The 14,305-nt window shown below is 40.7% G+C and overlaps 1 protein-coding gene and 1 pseudogene across 1 annotated transcript in view; both read left to right on the top strand.

The window, feature by feature from the left end:
* The window catches only part of PLPPR1 (phospholipid phosphatase related 1), a 272,467-nt gene that overhangs the window by 56,027 nt on the left and 202,135 nt on the right, over positions 1 to 14,305 (top strand). The window lies entirely within an intron of this gene.
* On the top strand, positions 6,277 to 6,395 carry LOC132427741 (5S ribosomal RNA; annotated as a pseudogene).

The following is a 14,305-nucleotide window of genomic DNA, read 5'->3' as shown; positions in this document are numbered from 1 at the left end:
TCTGTCATGTTCTTCCAACGCAAGGTACTCTCTCTTACCTCCAGGCCTGCATACCTGCTCCTTAAAACTGCAATAAGTTGTGTTTCAGTTTTCACTTTGCTAAAGTCTACTTTATTTCTCTTTCAGGACTCACTTAAAATATCCCTTCCTTTAGGAAGTCTTTTGCTATTCCCCATCCTCCGGAAGTTATGTGTCCCTACTTCCCTATATCAGCACTTACTATTTTTGCATTGTAAGCATCATATCTGTCTTGCTTATCATCCCTGGTGTATTTTTAGTGCCTAGCTGGTGCCTGACATATATTAAATTCTCAATATAAATTTGTTGAGTTAGAGAAAAAAATCAGTATGGTCCTTTATCAAATAAAGTGGCCTTGCTTGGTTCAGCCCTGCCTACCTCTTGAAATTCATCCTGCCTGTCTCTCACTCTTCCTTTCTGTGATCCATGCACACTGGCCTCTCAGTGCTGCCAAGGGCCCCTGCTCCATCATGCTGTAGGAACATTGCCTATGTTGTACCTTCTCCGTGGAATGAATTCCTGTGCCCATACCTCTCCTGCAGATCTCAGCCCAGGGATCACTTCTTCAGGGAAATTTTTCTTGACTGTCCCCTTTTATAGACTAAATGTTTGTGCAGCCTCCCCATTCGTATGTTGAAACATTAAACTGTGGAGATCGGGCCTTTGGGCGGTAATTAGATTTTGATGAGGTCATAAGCGTGGGCCCCATGATGGGATTAGTGTCCTTATGAGAAGAGGAAGAGACTAGAGCTGTCTTTCTCTCTTCATATGAAGACACAGTGAGAAGGCAGCCATCTGCACCCAGGAAGAGGGTCTTCATCAGACGCTAAATTGGCTGGTACTTTGATCTTGGACTCCCAGCCTCCAGAACTGTGAGAAAATGTCTGTTGTCTATGGTATTAAGCCCCACAGTCTATGGTATTTTGTTATGGTTTACAGCAGTCTGAGCTGACTAAGACACACCCCATCCCCTTTCCCAGTCAAGCTCTCTTGTTATATAGTCTTCAAAAACACTTATGTTAGAGCCATTATCTCAGTATTTATGCATTCATTAGAGGGGATATTTAATTAATGTTCGTCTCACTAACAGACTAGGTTCCATAAGAACAGGAACTATCTATTTTGACTTATCATTTTATTCCCATTCAGCCACCAATAAATATTTGTTGGATAAAAAAAAGCAATGAATGAATCCTTTTATCCTCTGAGTTTCTCCCTTTTTCTCTCCCTTACTCCTTTTCTCTACTCTTCACTGTGCTAGCTAGGGCAACTTATCATAAACACGTGAGCACAAAGTGTTTCTTTGTCTACATTAGAATAGCTATATAAGACTCGTGAGGTTGTCTGGACCAATCTCCATACCAGGCAGAAGTTCATTCCCCCAGCCTGAGGCTTGGGCTGATAACTTATGAACTTTCTCCGTTGCTGGCAGCTCATGACATTTCAATTTGTTATATTTTTCAACAGTTCTGATTGTTTGAAAACTCTCCATTTACCAAACCAACAACCATCTTCTTAAATTCCTCCCATTTATCCCATTTCAGCCCTCTGCAGCAATAAATGATAAAGTTATTCTCTCTTCTACGTGACTCCCTTCATATTTTTAAAGGCAGGTATTAGGGACTGTCTTCCGTTGCCCAAGACTCTTGTCTAGGCTCTGTTCCTTTCAACCATTGCCATTCTGTTTGTGTTTGGTGGCTCTTCTCTTACTTCTTTCCCTACCTCCTTCCTTCTCCCACCCTTACTTCCTTCTTCCCATTTTTCCTTTCCTCTTCCCTTGCTCCCCATTCCCTCCTCTCCTTTTCTATTTTCTTTCTTTCCTTCCTTTCTCCTGTTTCCTCTTCCCCTTGTCCTTTTGTTTCCCTCTGCACTTCCCTTCCCTCCTCCCTTTCCCTACTTCATTTCCCAAATGATATAAAGCAACAAGGTGATCTCTAGTTCTCATTTTTCTCTTAAAGATCAGACCTACCCTGATCATCACAGTGGACAGGGAAGGAAGGAGAGAGGGACATCCCCAGCTGTGGGTTATTTTGATAAGAGTGACAGTTGTGCTTTCATCCAAACTGTGGATGAAAATGTTGAACAGGATTGAGCTATGTACAGAAACCTGGGAATCCTACTAAAACTTCCCTTCAAGTTAATCCTGATCCATTAATTAACACTCTCAGTTATTAATATGCTGTCACCAAAGCCATGTGGAAAATGTGACTGATAATGTAATCACCAGGAAATCTTGAAAGCTAGATTTAATATGTCAGAGAAATCCATTCATTCATTTATTCACTCAATTGAGTGCCCACTTCATATGTAGCCCTGACATTTTAAACTGAATATTTTGGTAATGGCAACTATAATAGAGCTTTGAAATTTCAGAATGTCAAGCTTCTGTCCACCCAGAAGTCATGTAATGAGTTTCTTGTCTGTTTGGATACATTCAGAAAATATACCATAGTCACTGATCAATTTTGTATTTGATCCTGGGTCCTTCTGCTTTAACTTTAGAATTTCCATTCATCGACTCATCTGACATGTACGTGCATTGCTGTGGTGGGTGCTTCCATCTTCTTGGCTAACTGAAATGGGTCTTGTGACTGTCTCTTTTCATTAGGTCAGCTATGCCGCTTTAGCATCCCAGAAGAAGCAGTCAGGGCTCTAGAGTGCATGAGTGATTGGAATCTGTGAATCATTGTCAGGGTTCCTAGATCTTTTACCGAGGGGGTGGCCCTGAACAAGTGCCAGATATCAGCGCAGATCAGTTCCCAGCTGCACTGGGATACTTTACTTAAAACTACGGTTTTTCCGTAAGTGTGATAAGGACATATTTCCTTTCTTTCCAGCCCCCTGTTCAAGTGATCATCAAATCTTGTCATTTTTTTTCCTACCTCTTAACTCTCTTTGGTGTTTGTCCTCCCATCTCCATCCTTCTTGCTACTACTTTATCCAGATCATCATCATCTTCCATCTGAATTGCAGCCAGAATATTCTAGCAGGGCTCCCTTCTTCCTGCCTTGCCTTCCTCCTGATATCGTTCACACTGTAGCAAGAGCGATGTTTCTAAAACATAAATCAACTCAAGTCATTCTCCTGCTCAAAAACCTTCAGGGGCCTCCCCGGTGGCGCAGTGGTTGAGAGTCCGCCTAACGATGCAGGGGACACGGGTTCGTGCCCCGGTCCCGGAAGATCCCACATGCCGCGGAGCGGCTGGGCCCGTGAGCCATGGCCGCTGAGCCTGCGCGTTCGGAGCCTGTGCTCCGCAACGGGAGAGGCCACAACAGTGAGAGGCCCGCATACCACCAAAAAAAAAAAAAAAAACCTTCAGTAGCTCCCTACTGCCTACAGATTTAGGCCTAATCTCTTATCAAGACATTCAAGGCCATTTGTGATTTGGTTCTAACCTTCCTCTGTTGCCTGACCTTTCCCCATTCTCTGTATAGTTCCTTTGGCTCCCTCCATTTCCTTGAATGTATTACCTTTGCACTTGCTGGTGTTCTGTCTGAATACCCTACTTTCTCCGTCTTCTTGCTGACTACCCAAGAGTCCATGCAAACACATCAGAGATGCTCCCTGCGACACCCCTGCCTCACCAGACCCAGGCAGAATTGGACATTCCTTCCTTTTGTTTCTATGTTTCTTTAAATTAGGTTATTAACAGATTATTTCTCTCTTGAGGTAAGGGGTTATGGTTTTATTTTGTCTATCCCTAACAACTGAAACATAGCAGGTGCATACTATATATTTGTTGAGTTAATTCATAAATACCATCACACTAGAAAACACTTATGTGGTCCTTATTCTGGATCAGGCACTGTTCTAAGCACTCTGTACATGTTACCTATTTAAGGAGTGAATGTGTACAGCCTGGCGGCCTTTTTGGTTCATATGCACTGCCTTATGACTTAAATGTCACAGAAATGTGAAACCCACGCTAGCAGCCCTTCTGTCACCAATTTGGACCCCCATTTCCTTGCTTCTACTTTTCTCAGCTCACTAGTGACATCCCTGCATGCTTCAGTCTATCTCAGTTCTAGAAACAATCTGCTCTTAAGGCAGGAAGCTTCAAGAAGCCCCAGTCCTCCTCCCCAACGAGTGGTAGTGTCAGGCCCAAGCAGTGACTACAAGTTCCAAGCCATGCTGTCAGTGGCTTTGCAGCTCATCTGACTCAGAGTGTGGTATCTGAACAGTGACCCTATAATCCGTGTTTATCAAGCTCTCTATTCCTTTCTCAGACCTTGAAACTGTCCATCCTAGAATTGTCCCCTTGTACCCAGTTTTCTAACTTCAATATTCCCTCGTCCTCTATTCCTCAGGTGCCTCAATCAGTGGGACTAAACTTCTGACTTAGTCACTATGCCAAGGGACTTCGTCATTAAATGACTTTCTCAAGATCACATAGCCAGTAAGTGGTAGAACCAAGATTCAAATTAGTAACATTCTGATTCCAAACATAAAATAGCTTTTTCTCTGTAAATTGGAGGAAGAAACACTTGGGACAAGCACAGAAGTGTTTCTGGGCCACTAAAGGAGGTTGAGCTCATGCTAAGTGCTCAATGAATACTCCCTGTTTTGGATGTTGATCTAGTGTCACTGCATAAGCCTCTCTTATTGATTGCGGCCAAGGCAATGATAAAATTATGAAGTGGAACCAATCAAAAGCTTCTCTGAACTCGGAAAGCCTTGTAGGTATATAACTGGGGGGTGCCAAAGGTGACAGAAGATGTGGTTAAAAGCACATTCAAACCCGGTGAAAGGCTGACAGTTGCTGGAGCAACTTTCCCCAAGTAGGTGAGGGTATTTGAGTGTGGGGAACAGGTATGAATTCCGTGTTAGCAATGGTGAGCTTGAGCTACCCTGAGATCACAGAAACTGTGAGGAAGCTGATGAGCCAGGAGAGTCTACAAAGGGAGAGACACAGCAACAGCGTCAGGAGAGGGGGCAGGTGCCACAGGAGACCAAGGCAAGGGGAACCTTTCTAAAGAAGATACCATCCTCAAGATGGGAAATGGCCAGAGCAGAATATAACCCTTCATCTGTAGCCGGGGTTGGTTAGCAGTGCATACGGGGTGGGCAAGGCAGTTTCTGAATGAGTGAGCATACAACTGAATGGTCCCATGGACGTGAAAGTGAGCACGTGTGATCTGAATAAGCACCTTTAATATCAGAATGGGCTTGTGAAACATCTGTGTGCGTTGTGAAACATGTATGAACATGTGTAAGGTCTGAGTGAACATGTATTGATGTATTACCTGAAAAAGGGTAGGTGGCATCTAAATAAACACGTGAGTGTGGAAGATCAAAGTGAATAGTTTAACATATGTAAGATTTAGGTAAGCATTTTTAACAACACAGCAAACATGTGTATCATCTCAGTGAGCATGTGTAGTGTCTGATGAGGGTTTGTGATGTCTCAGGTGTGACTTTCTGAATAAGCATGAGCACGATCTGAATATCAGTGTGTAATGTTTGAGCTATTTACTATCTAAATGAATCTGTTTTTAAAACAACTAACATGTGTAACATTTTAGTGAACGTGTGTGTCACCTGTGTTAGTAGAACATATGAATGAGGATGTGTAACATCTCAGTTGGTGGGTCTCAAACTTGAGCGTGTGTGGGAATCACCTACAGGACTTGTTAAGCACACATTGCTGGGAGCTCTTCCCCAGAGTTTCTGAATCAGAAGGTCTGGGGTTGGGCCCAAGAATATGCGTTCAGATGATCCTGGTGCTGCTGGTCTGGGAACCACATTTTGAGAACTACTGTTTCAAGTATGAGTGATACCTATGTGTGGCATTTCAGTGAGCTGATTAACAGCTACATGGGCACATGGCAGATCTAAGTGAACACAGGTAACATTTAAGGGACATATGTGTCACCTGAGCAAACACTGTGACAGCTATACAAGCCCATGTAACAGTGGAGTGATGTGTGAGGAACATAAGTGAACCTCCGTATGTTTGCAAAAACATCTGAATAAGCATGTATAAATATGAGGACACATGGAATATCTGAATGAGTTTGAGTACCATCAGAGTAGATATATCTAGACGGTGTGTATGTGTTTTACATCTGAAGGCACTCATTGTCTATATGACTAGACAGACATCTGTACAAATAATTACCATGCATCCTGGAAAATGCAGCAATGAGTGTCCGGGGAATAAAGATGCGCAAGAAACAATAGCTACACTAGGAGCAGAAGCTACTAGAGGAGAATGGAGGTGGAAGATGACCTGTGAGGTCTGTTTTAAACGCTGATTAGGTCTATAGCTATACCACCCTGAAAGTGCTGCTTCTCATCTGATCTTAGAAGCTAAGCAGGGTCGGGCTTGGCTAGTATTTGGATAGGAGACCAACTGGGAATACCCAGTGCTGTAAGCTTTTTTTTTTTTTTTTTTAAAGCTGGTTAGGAATTCTCTAGAATGACAGGAGGAGGTAGGTGGGGAAAGTCTTTCTGTAAGAGAGCACAGCATAAGCAAAGGCATAACACAGAATAGCTTGGTGTGTTTGGGGAACCAAAAGTGGTTTGGGATTTTGAGAATAAAATATGATGTGGGAGCAGGGGCTGAGGCTAGAGGGTTCCCAGTGGATCAGATCATGGAGATCCTTGTGAGCCATGATATAGAATATGGTGTTTTTTCCCCCCCAGTAAATGATACAAAATCAATGAATTGGTTTTAGGCAGGGGATTAATGTGATGGGTTTATGTTCAGAAATATCACTCTGGAGTGTGAATGGAAGATAGATTGGGAATGGAGCAGGAAGTCTACTGCAACATCTGTTATATTTATGACAGATGATGAGGTCTTAAGCTATAAAAAATGCAGTGGAAAATAAGGGACAAAATTAGGATCTATTTTAGGAGATAAAAGTCCACAGGACTTGTGGACCTGGTGGGTCACAAAATTAGGATCTATTTTAGGAGGTAAAAGTCCACAGGACTTGTGGACCTGGTGGGTCATGAGTCTCAGGTGGAAAGAATGGGAGAGACAGGGAATATGGGAGAATGGATTGGAGAGAATCATATATTTAGTATTAGATACCGTCAATTTAGGTGCTTCTTCGACATTCAGAAAGGGATGTTGTACACTTGGGTCTGGAGCTCAGGGGACAGTCCAGGCCAAAGACAGAAATTTGGAAATGATTAGTTAGTGATAACTACACTCATGGGAATGGCCAGACGTTGGTGAGAAGAGTAAAGAGCAAAGAGGCCAAAGATGGGGAAACCTAGGATCATCAACATTTGAGGGGTAGGCAAATGAAGACTCAAGTAAAAGGAAATTAGGTGGAATGTTAGAAAGATAGAGGCATGCAGAATCATGTGACCTCGTGAAACATTGAGTTCCTTTAAAAGTTGGGGGAAATCCATTTCATTTAAATGATTTGCAGATGGTTCTGGATTGAGAGTTGGCGGTTCAAGAGGGAGTCCCGCGTTCCACCCTGGCTGTGCTACTAGGTACTTTTGTGGCCTTGGTTCATTAATTTGAGTCTCTGGGCCTCAGTTTTAAAATATGAAAAATGATAAGGCAATCTTGACTGTGAGAGAACAAGAGCTTGGTAGTTTCTGTTTTGCCTGTGAACGAGAGTTTAAAGACTGTCCTTGGAACTCTTGTTAACAAGGGCAAGTTCTGGAGTTGTTCAGTCCTGGGTTAAAATCCTGAAGGCATTCATTTCCCAGTTCTTTGACCCTGGGTAAATTACTTAATCCCTCTAAGCCTCAATTTCCTATACAATAAGTCAAACAGTAGTGGGTTGTTTTTGTGTGAGTATTTAAAGAGACAAGCCACATAAACTGCTTAGCACAATGCCTGGTACAGAGTGAGTGATCAAACAAACAAACCCATCAACAGCAGCAACAAAACCCACGAATTCATGATGATGGAGGAAGTTAAATTAGATCATCCTGAAGTCTTTTCCAGCCCAACACTCTTTGTGCTTGTTTCTCTTTTTGTCTGTGATCCTGGGGTGAGACACTCAGTAGACATTTATGACCTAAATATTGACTAGGAAGAAGGATTTGGTTTCTGATTTCTGACATATATTACACAGTCAAGAAAAAATAATTCCGATGGAAAAAAAACTAACATAAAATGCAAATACACTAAAAAAAAAAAAAATGGCTCGCCAGACAGTGCCCCTCCTCCTCTCCCCATCAGAGATCTGAGGATCCTGTGCTACACTGAGTCCAAAGAGCATCTTCCACTAATGACCCGTAATAAATTGTTTCCTTGATGCATTCACTGGGACGGGTGATTATTTGTTTCTCAAAATATAGCAGTAAAATAAGAAGGAGTCATGGGCTTGGGGAAAATGTGGTGGCTAATTTATCCTCTTCCCTTTTTTTTTTTTAACATCTTTATTGGAGTATAATTGCTTTACATTGTTGTGTTAGTTTCTGCTGTATAACAAAGTGAATCAGCTGTATGTATGCATATATCCCCATATCCCCACCCTCTTGTGTCTCCCTCCCACTCTCCCTATCCCACCCCTCTAGGTGGTCACAAAGCACCTAGCTGATCTCCCTGTACTATGCAGCTGCTTCCCACTAGCTATCTATTTTACATTTGGTAGTGTATATAAGTCCATGCCACTCTCTCACTTCGTCCCAGCTAACCCTTCCCCCTCGCCGTGTCCTCAAGTCCATTCTCTACATCTGCGTCTTTATTCCTGTCCTGCCCCTAGGTTCATCAGAACCATTTTTTAAAATTAGATTCCATATATATGTGTTTTTATTTTTCTCTTTCTGACTTACTTCACTCTGTATGACAAGACTCTAGGTCCATCCACCTCACTACAAATAACTCAATTTCATTTCTTCTTATGGCTGAGTAATATTCCATTGTGTATATGTGCCACATCTTCTTTATCCATTCATCTGTGGATGGACATCTAGGTTGCTTCCATGTCCTGGCTATTGTAAATAGTGCTGCAGTGAACATTGTGGTACATGACTCTTTGAATTATGGTTTTCTCAGGCTGTATGCCCAGTAGTGGGATTGCTGGGTCATATGGTAGTTCTATTTTTAGTTTTTTAAGGAACCTCCATACTGTTCTCCATAGTGGCTGTATCAATTTACATTCCCACCAACAGTGCAAGAGGGTTCCCTTTTCTCCACACCCTCTCCAGCATTTATTGTTTCTAGATTTTTTGATGATGGCCATTCTGACCCGTGTGAAGTGGTACCTCATTGTAGTTTTGACTTGCATTTCTCTAATAATTAGTGATGTTGAGCATCCTTTCCTGTGTTTGTTGGCAATCTGTATATCTTCTTTGGAGAAATGTCTATTTAGGTCTTCTGCCCATTTTTGGATCGGGTTGCTTGTTTTCTTGATATTAAGCTGCACGAGCTGCTTGTAAATTTTGAAGATTAATCCTCTGTCAGTTGCTTCATTTGCAAATGTTTTCTCCCATTCTGAGGGTTGTCTTTTCATCTTGTGTATGGTTTCCTTTGCTGTGCAAAAGCTTCTAAGTTTCATTAGGTCCCATTTATTTGTTTTTATTTCCATTTCTCTAGGATGTGGGTCAAAAAGGATCTTGCTGTGATTTATGTCAAAGAGTGTTCTGACTATGTTTTCCTCTGAGAGTTTTATAGTGTCCGGTCTTACATTTAGGTCTTTAATCCATTTTGAATTATTTTAGTGTATGGTGTTAGGAAGTGTTCTAATTTCATTCTTTTCCATGTAGCTGTCCAGTTTTCCCAGCACCACTTATTGAACAGGCTATCTTTTCTCCATTGTATATTCTTGCCTCCTTTATCAAAGATAAGGTAACCATATGTGCGTGGGTTTATCTCTGGGCTTTCTATCCTGTTCCATTGATCTATATTTCTGTTTTTGTACCAGTACCGTACTGTCTTGATTACTGTAGCTTTGTAGTACAGTCTGAAGTCCAGGAGCTTTATTCCTCCAGCTCCGTTTTTCTTTCTCAAGGTTGCTTTAGCTATTTGGAGTTTTTAATGTTTCCATACAAATTGTGAAATTTTTTGTTCTACTTATGTGAAAAATGCCATTGGTATTTTGATAGGGATTGCATTGAATCTGTAGATTGCTTTGGGTAGTAGAGTCATTTTCACAATGTTGATTCTTCCAATCCAAGAACATGGTATATCTCTCCATCTGTTTGTATCATCTTTAATTTCTTTCATCAGTGTCTTATAGTTTTTTGAGTACAGGTCTTTTATCTCCTTAGGTAGGTTTATTCCTAGGTGTTTTATTCTTTTTGTTGCAGTGGTAAATGGGAGTGTTTCCTCAATTTCTCTTTCAGGATTTTCATCATTAGTGTATAGGAATGCAAGAGATGTCTGTGCATTAATTTTGTATCCTGCTATTTTACCAAATTCATTGACTAACTCTAGTAGTTTTCTGGTAGCATCTTTAGGATTCTCTATGAATAGTATCATGTCATCTGCAAACAGTGACAGCTTTACTTCTTCTTTTCCATTTTGGATTCCTTTTATTTCCTTTTCTTCTCTGATTTCTGTGGCTAAAAATTCCAAAACTATGTTGAATAATAGTGGTGAGAATAGTCATCCTTGTCTTGTTTCTGATTTTAGAGGAAATTTTTCAGTTTTTCACCATTAAGAATGATGTTGGCTGTGGCTTTGTCATATATGGTCTTTATTATGTTGAGGTAGGTCCCCTCTATGCCTACTTTCTGGAGGTTTTTTATCATAAATCGGTGTTGAATTTTGTTGAAAGCTTTTTCTGCATCTATTGAGATGATCATATGGTTTTTATTCTTCAATTTGTTAATATTGTGTATCACATTGATTGATTTGCATATATTGAAGAATCCTTGCATTCCTGGGATAAGCCCCACTTGATCATGTATGATCCTTTTAATGTGCTGTTGGATTCTGTTTGCTAGTATTGTGTTGTATTCCTCTTCCTTTTATCACACCTGGTCAGAGTGTCTCATTACTTCCTTTATGAGAGTCACATGGTTGGCATTTTTTCGTATGTACATTATCTAGAAAAATGTGAGATGGACAAAAAATGGGTTATTAACATGGATCCCCGACTAAATTTAGGACCCAGCAAGGTGGAAAGATAAAGAAGTCTGACTCAAAGTCTGTGGCGCAGGGAAATTGAGAAGATGAGATCTCACCTTTGTGGTGACAGTGTCTATTTTGCAATGCAAAACCATCCTCACCTCCATGAAAAGGGAGGCTAAAGTGACCAAGTGGATTAAAGGCTGCACCCAGGAAAGAAGTAAGAGTTGGGTTTTACCTTCTGCTCATTTTATTTTTATTTGTAAAAAAACCTAGAATTTCATTTCAAGGTATTATTTGAGTTGCTTGCCTCTGTATACGTCCTCCACCCTAATTCCTCACACTTTGCCCTGCTTACCTGCTTGAAATACAACCTCATTGCTCTCAAACCCTGAAAACACTATAATTATTATGTAAATGTATTTTAGAACACACATTTTTATATGCTAGCATTTAGGAAATTTTAAGGAACTATAGTCTGATAATATATGGGATAGACTTAAAGACAGTTTGTCAGAGGTAATTTACTCTTTGTTCTGTGTGTGTGTGTGTGTGTGTGTGTGTGTGTCTGTGTGTGTCTGTGTGTGTGTGTGTCTGCGTTTAGTTTTGATCATAGTTCACATTTATTGAGCATTTTGAATCCCGGTGCTTTTCCAAGTTCTTTATCATTTAATCCTCACAGTTAGGACCCACTTTTTTTTTTACATCTTTATTGGAGTATAATTGCTTTACAATGTTGTGTTAGTTTCTGCTGTATAACAAAGTGAATCAGCCGTATGTGTACATATATCCCCATATCCCCTCCCTCTTGCACCTCCCTCCCACCCTTCCTATCCCACCCTAGTTCTTAGGTGGTCACAAAGCACCGAGCTGATCGCCCTGTGCTATGCGGCTGCTTCCCACTAGCTATCTATTTTATGTTTGGTAGTGTATATGTGTCCATGCCACTCTCTCACTTTGTCCCAGCTTACCCTTCCCCTGCCCCCGTGTCCTCAAGTCCATTCTCTACGTAGGACCCCATTCTTAAGACTCCTTGGGTAATGTTAGAGCCCACAATTAGGACAATTATTTCCCCCATTCTGTAGTTGAGAGAACTGAGGTTAGTGATGCAAAGTTATTCACCCAAAGTCACAGAGCTAGATAGCGGTGGAGTAGGATTTGAACACAGGTCTGCCTGATTCCCAAACCCACTCTTTGAGCCACTGCACAGTACTTGTGTTTACACAAAAGCATATGCAAGTAAATTAAACCTTAAGAAATGTACATTCTTTTACCCATTGCTGCTTGTGTTTTGCTTAGCTTGCTGCAGCCACTTTGTACATTCCTTTATTATAATACTTATTGCTTTATATTATAATTAGTTTATGTTTCTTTCATTCTTTACTGGTGGTTCTTGACTTTTCTTGTGTGGTAAGAGATGGTAGTGGCTGTCATGAACCCCTTTGAGGACTTATCAACGTTAGGAACTCTCTCAAGTAAAATGTGTGTGCATTTAGACTGGGTTAATGCTCTAGTGATTACTCATGTAACATTACATATTTCCCCCATCAAAATAGAATTTGAATGTTCTTAGATTTTCCAGACCTATGAGATCACTCTTTTATTTAGTATCTCAATACTAAATACTTCATAAAGGAAATCTAGTCCCCTTCTGAAAACATCTGAGTGTTTGCTGTAAATGCTTCTGAGTTTTTGTTGTCATATGTCACCTCTGGGTCCAGCTGCATGGAGCTCCAGAACCAGCTTTGGAGAATGGTTGACACGCTTAGTAAGGACCTGAGGATAGCTTGAGGTAATTTAAGAAGGGACAAAAAGGGAAAACTAATAGTTGGGCATCAGACGCAACTCTTCCTCAAATTTCTTATTGGATCCTTTACCTGATATATGGCCATCTTGTTGAGTAAACAGTATAAATGGATGAATGAAAGAATAAATCTATAGACCCTTTAGATGTTAATGAACTGGGTAGTTCCAACAAACCCTTACACAAGACTGTAAGGTCCTTAAGGGCAAAGATTTTTTCTACATTCTTCGCCACTTTATACCCATAAACTGATGCTCAAAAACTATTTGTTAAATATATTAATAGAATAAATTCACGAACCCACATACACTGGTACACTAAAGAGAAGATTAGCTCCTCTTTTTTAAACTTCTTCCTTTAAAACCAGGCTGGAAGCCCTTAAAAGAATATTTCCAAATACAAGAGCATTATTCCTCCCAAAGAGAATTCTGCCATCACCTCTTTAATGCTGTTTATAGACTACCACTCTTTCCCACTTATCACATTTCTAGTTATTCTATCTTTTCCATAGACTATAAGCTTATAAACTTGATGAGGGTAGGAACCACTTTTATCTGTATACCATTGTATTTCCAGGTTTTAGATGGAGATAATAAATATTTGTTGAGGGAGACTTATTGCATCAATGAATGGATGATTAAATCAACCAGTTGATCCGTCCATGAACCATGGGTTTGCTTAGATTGTAAACATCTTGCAAAGGTTTATTCCATTTTGTATTCCTGACCTATACCATAGAATCTGGCACAGAGTAAGTGTTCGGTAGATGCTTGTTGAATGAAATAAACACATGCATAAATGACAGTCTTGGATAAGTAGTGTGATTCGATAATTTATTGTCCAACTTGGGACTCTTCGTTCCTGAAGGCGGGCACCATTTGTAGTTATGCCAGGATATCAGGCATAGACCAGAACTCCCCAGACACACTGGGAAATTTGGTCACCCTATGGATCAAGATGATACGAACAAAGTAGATTTTTGTTTAGGGAAAATAAAAGCCAATTCATTGCAATGCAGTTCCCCTGAACATTTTTTAAATACCACCCCACGCCATAAATTAACTCTAAATAATTAAGCTACACACATTATTTACTTTGGAAGTCCCAAGATCCTTCCTAACTCCAAGAGGTCCTAAAAACTGGAGGGCAGGCTCAAAACATCCCAGAGAGCAATTGGGCATTTGCCTGCCAGCTGGAGGGGTAAATTGTTGTAACGATTTGCATTTTTGCTTTTTTAACCTATGGAAAGAGAATAAACATTTCCCTGGGAATACTGCTCTCCTAACACTCTTGCTTACCGCAAATGTTCCCAGCCTGCTTTGGTCTGAAGTTTCTTCCTAAGGCATCTCTGGATCGTAGAGCAGCCTTCACTTCTATCCACTTTAGATTAGATCCATTTAGGTAGCTCAGGCTAGAACTAGCTAGTCTCCAGAGCCTGTGGTGTTGGGAATGAACTGGGGCTACAATTGCATTTATGGGCTTCATCTCCTGTTTGT

This window comes from Delphinus delphis, chromosome 6, assembly GCF_949987515.2.
Source record: "Delphinus delphis chromosome 6, mDelDel1.2, whole genome shotgun sequence".
NCBI classification, from domain to species: domain Eukaryota; kingdom Metazoa; phylum Chordata; class Mammalia; order Artiodactyla; family Delphinidae; genus Delphinus; species Delphinus delphis.
The sequence above is the reverse complement of the archived record's forward strand: the minus strand, read 5'-3'. Positions and strand labels throughout refer to the sequence as shown.